Here is a 5,395-nt window from a genome sequence, read left to right on the forward strand (position 1 = left end):
AAAAAAAAAAAAAAAAAAAAAAGGTTGGGAAAGCGAGTGACAGATTTTGGGAAGAATAAGCATTTGGTGGCAGTGTTTAAAGATGCTTTAAAGGTCTTAACTTATGTTTTAGAAAAGGAAACCACCCAAGAAGCATGGAGGAAAAGTTGCTTTATTGATGAGTGCCGACCTCTTCCATCTCCTGTCCCTGTTTTCAGGCTTTGTGCAGTTGTGTCCCCACACACGGCTCGTAGACGCCTCCTGAGGCACTGTTCTCCTCATTTTCTTTTCCATCCTGTGTTCCTTATCTCTGGTTTTTTGATTTATTATTTATGTATTTATTTTTAGAGACAGGGTCTCTTCTGTTACCCAGGCTGGAGTGCAGTGATAAGATTATAGCTCACTGCAGTCTCAGCCTCCTGTGCTCAAGAGGTCTTCCCACATCAGCCTCCTGAGTAGCTGGGACTACAGGTGTGCACCACCATGCCTGGCTTATTTATTTATCTGTAGGTATAGAGGCTTTCTACAGGCTGTTCTTGAACTCCTGGGCTCAAGTGATCCTCCCACCTTGACCTCTCAAGGTGCTGGGATTACAGGCATGAACCACTGTGCCGAGCCTCTCTAGTTTAAAAAACGGTCATCTGAGGTTCAAAATAAGCCCTTCATCCATTATCCACCCAGTAGACATCCAGCACCCAGTCTGAGCTGGGCAGTGTGCTAGGCCCTTGGGAGACAAGGGTGAGCAAGAGAGAACGTGCCAGCCTCCAGGGACCTACGCATGGGTTGGGGAGGAGGGACAGTAAATACTGACGAATTGTATCACTGACTGTGATGGTGTCTGCGAAGCTGCTGTTGGGGGCTGTGGTGGAGAGTCACAGAGGAGGGATCCTTTCCCTGGGTAGTCAGGAGGCGCAAGGAAACTAGGGTCCTCTGAGGAGAGCCTGCGTCACTCCAGTCTCTCCCATTCCACCCCTTTCTCCACACCCCTACCGCCATGTCTTCATTCCGTTCACTGGGACCACTGTTTCCCAGATTTTGGTTCTTTCATGCCTCTTTCACAGTTGTTGCCATTGTCAACTACCATTACTTATTACAGTTCCTAAAATTGACTTAACATTATTAATGTATCTTGAAAGGACTTAACCGTGAGAAACAATGAAAATGAAATGATGCTAAATTTGCAAGTGAAGATGATAAGTAATGAAGGCAGAACTCTGAACGTGGTCTAGAAGGCTTGGATGGGGTTGCTTTGATCACGGAGGGATGCTATTTATGTGGGAGAAAGGGAATGTATTAGGATTAGATATTTAGCTGGCAGAGGGGGACTCTCTTGTCAGTGAACTCAGGGAGGACACTGTAGGAAAGAGATCACCGAAAGAGGGAGAGACTGCAGAGCATGTATTTATTTTGTTTGATTACAAGAATGAGATAAGCCAGCAACACATTACAACTCGGGGGATCAGAGGGTCGCTCTGAGACAGACTGCGGGAGCCACACCTGGTTGCTATGGTAACGGGCCTCCTTGTAACGAAAAGAGCCACAAGTGCCCACAATAAATGGCTTGGGGCAGAGGAGCAACAAGGGGCCTACCTTGCTGCCTGTTGGGGAAGGCAGACTCGGGGAGGTTTTGCAGTAGGTAAAGAATGAGATCCTCGGGGAAGGGTCTTGGGTTGTCTTGAGTCTGGGAGCTTGAGAGCCTCTCTGGGTCTCACCGATGAGGTCTGAACATAGGGAAAGGAAGTCCTCCTGGCTTCTCCTGTGCTGCCTGCGAACCTTTGCTGCATGGGAGGAGCCCCAGGACAAGAAGCGGTACAGCGGCTTTTGTGAACTGGCTTGGGATGCTGAGAGATTTGGGCATCTCCTTGGCCATCCTGAGGAGGGCTGGGCCCACATGATGCGATCAGTGCAGGTGGGGGTGGTCCTGCTCACCAGCCTCACCCCTGTAGCTGCAGGAACTTGAAAGCCCCGCCCCATACTTGCTTTGCTGTTCCCTGTGCCTGTGGGTTTCTGTCCCTCTTGTCATCCAGTTCATGCTTATTATCCTGGAAGGGTCACCAAAGGGTCTTTTCCTCCCCACTGGGTCTTGCACGCCTTGGGTAAGCTCTAAAAAGTCACACAGTGCCTTTTCTTAGTAGAGTTTTCCCTGTTGATACCTGGTATTTTCAAGGCCATTTGGTAGTTCCCTACACTGGATGGTGAGCCCCAGGTGGGGAGGTGTGGTGTTTGGTTTTGCCCATCCTGTGTCCTGGTGTCTACTGCAGTCCCCATGTACAGGATGTGCTTCCAGAATAATTCTCCAGCTAACAAATGAATGAGACAGTCCCCAGCTGTTTGTGTAAACGAGTGAATTCCCATGACTCCTTTTGAGCCTGGTTTTTCTTTCCCAGTGCAGCAGGGCACTGGGAATGAAGGGGAGAAGAGGGCCTGGGGAGTGGGGATGCCGAGTGTGTGTGTGAACCATGGTAGGAAGCCTGGGTTTTATTCCACGGGACACAGGGACCCACTGGAGGGCTCTGAGCAGAGGAGTGATGGGATCTGACCTACATTTCTAAAGGATCACTGTGGTTAGTGTGGAAAGATTAGCCAGGTGGAGGGAGAGGGCTGAGGAGAGGATGGAGGTGAATTAGAGGGGTGGTGGCATCTGGAAGATTGGGGTGGACTGGGATCTGTCTGGAATGTAGAGCCCACGGGTGCAGCGTTCTGGGCGTCAGGATCCCGTGATGTGTTTGTTGCTCTGATCCGTGCTCTAACTTTTCACGGGTGAGCCATGCTGTGGCCCTGAGTTTCCCACATTATAACACACACATAACTTTTCAATCAACAAACCTTTGCTGCCCCCAAAGCCACCCCAGGAGCCCCTGGGGCCCATGTGTGCCAGTTTAGGCCGCGGTGGCCCCACCTGCAGCCGGCTAGCCATTCAGACTCCTCCTGCTGTGCCTGCTGCCTCCTTCTATCACAGATGATATTGAGTTGCCACCAGTCACACAAGCAAAAGGCACCCTCAAAGTCTCAGCTCTTCAACCTCCCGTTCTGGGCCTCTGCCATCCGCTGCCACCCTGTTTTCCAGCGCCATTCTGCATAACTTCCATCGTGCTCGCTCTCTGTGGCCAAACAGCACTGCTCCTTGCCTGCTTTTGGGGGTGCTCCTCTTCTCACCTGGAATGCCCTCTTCTCCAGTTTTCACATGTCAACCTTCTAGCCATCCTTCAGAGTTGTGTTAGTGTGCTTGATCACTCACAACAAAGTATCACAGACTGTAGATCTTCAACAACAGACATTAATTTTCTCACAGTACTGGAAGCAGACATTGGAGTCAAGGTCAAAGTGTTATTTTGGGAGGCTGAGGCAGGAGAATTGCTTCCACCCAGGAGTTTGAGACCAACCTGGGCAACACAGTGAGACCCCATTTCTAAAAAAAGAAAAAAATTAACCAGGCGTGGTGGTGTGCACGTTGTCCCAGCTACTCAAGAGGCTGAGGTGGGAGGATCGCTTGAGTGTTGAGTTTGAGGCTTCAGTGAGCTATGATCATGCCTCTGCTCTCCAGCCTCGGCAACAGAGCAAGACCCCCCCCCCCCCCCATATATATATATATTTTCACCTTGTATCTTCTCACGGTTATCCCTCTGTGTGTGCCTGTGTCCTAATCTTTTCTTAAATGGACACCAGTAATATTGGATTAGGGCCCGCCCATATGACCTTAATTACCACTTTAAAGACCCTCTCTCCAAATACAGTTACATTCCGAGACATTAGGGGTTAGGGCTTCAACATAGGAAGGGGGTGGCGGGAAGGGACACAGTTCAGCCCATGAGTAGGGTCTCACTCAGATACCACTTTCCTCTCTAGCACCCGCTGTGCTCACACACCGTAGCCTGTTAGTGGGCTTCTTTCTAGCACTGGTTGCTCTCTCCTTTGGTGTTCATTCGTTCATTCATTCATTCATTCATCTAAAATAGTACTAAGAGACCATCTAGTCCAAACTCCTGGGCTGTAATATTCTTTCTGAGTGCTGACCACACCAACTATATCTGACACAGGTCACCTGGGACATTTAATTTTTTGTTAATTCATCAAACAGAAGATTTCTGAACACTTCCCATATGCAAGGCATTGATCCAGATGCTAGGCAGCAGGCACAGCAGAAGGGGTCTGAATGCCGGCCAGCTGCGGGTGAGGCCACTGATCTGCCTTTGCTTTTAAATGCAAAGGCGAATCAGAGTTGGCGCTTCCAGTTAGTTGGAGAGACATGATAACTGGCATATACAGTCATACAAGAGAGGACATAGACAAAATGTTTGGAATTTAGAGCAACACCAAATCACGTTCATCTTTTTGTAAGTGTGGGGAGATGGCAGGTAAGACTACAAGGGAGAAGTAACATTTGGCCTGGGACTTAAGGATGGATAAGATTTGTGTAGATAGTAAGTAGGCTTTTGAGTTTAGGCTTTTTTCACTTAGCATAGTGCATTTGAAATACATCCTTTTTGTGTGTGTGCTATTCATTCACTTTTATTGCTGAGTTCATTCTATTGCTGAGTACTAATCTAATGTGGGGATGCATCAGTTTATCCACTCACTGTTGAGGGAGAGTTAGGTTGCTTGGCTTTTGCTGTTAAGAATTCAGCTGCCAAGAACATTAGTGTTACAGATGTTTGTGTGAACACAAATTTTTATTTCTCTTGGATAAATACTGAAGAGTGGGATTAGTGGGCTGTATATGTTTAATTTTTAAGAAACTTCGACTGCAAAGTGGCTGTACCATTTTGCATTTCCACCGGCAATGTATTAGAGTTCCAGTTGCTCCATATCTTTGCCAGCACTTGATATTGTTTTGTTTTGTTTTTAAATTTTTAGCCATTCTAGTAGGTATGTAGTGATAGCTCCTATGGCTTCATTTGCATTTTCTTAATGACTAATGATGTCAAGCATTTTTTATGTGTTTATTTGCCATCCAAATATCTTCTCTGGTGAAGTTTTTATTTAAATCTTTGGTCATTTTTTATTACCTTATGCTTTTTTTTTTTTTTTTTTTTTTTTTTGAGACAGAGTCTCGCTCTGTCACCCAGACTGGAGTGCAGTGGCTGGATCTCAGCTCACTGCAAGCTCCGCCTCCCGGGTTTACGCCATTCTCCTGCCTCAGCCTCCCGAGTAGCTGGGACTACAGGCGCCCACCACCTCGCCCGGCTAGTTTTTTGTATTTTTTTTTTTTTTAGTAGAGACAGGGTTTCACCGTGTTAGCCAGGATGGTCTCAATCTCCTGACCTCATGATCCACCCGTCTCGGCCTCCCAAAGTGCTGGGATTACAGGCTTGAGCCACCGCGCCCGGCCACCCTTATGCTTTTTGTTATTATTCTTTGTTATTAATATGGACATCATTTTGTTATTTTTAACAAAAATAACAAATAGGCAGGGCAT

General features: G+C 47.4%; 1 protein-coding gene across 4 annotated transcripts in view; it reads left to right on the plus strand.

The window, feature by feature from the left end:
• LOC108544490 (cytospin-B-like) overlaps positions 1 to 5,395 on the plus strand; it is a 121,096-nt gene that overhangs the window by 88,304 nt on the left and 27,397 nt on the right. The gene's annotated exons all lie outside the window — the stretch shown is intronic.

Source organism: Rhinopithecus bieti, unplaced genomic scaffold (genome assembly GCF_001698545.2).
Source record: "Rhinopithecus bieti isolate Rb0 unplaced genomic scaffold, ASM169854v2 scaffold_26813, whole genome shotgun sequence".
In the NCBI taxonomy this organism is placed as follows: domain Eukaryota; kingdom Metazoa; phylum Chordata; class Mammalia; order Primates; family Cercopithecidae; genus Rhinopithecus; species Rhinopithecus bieti.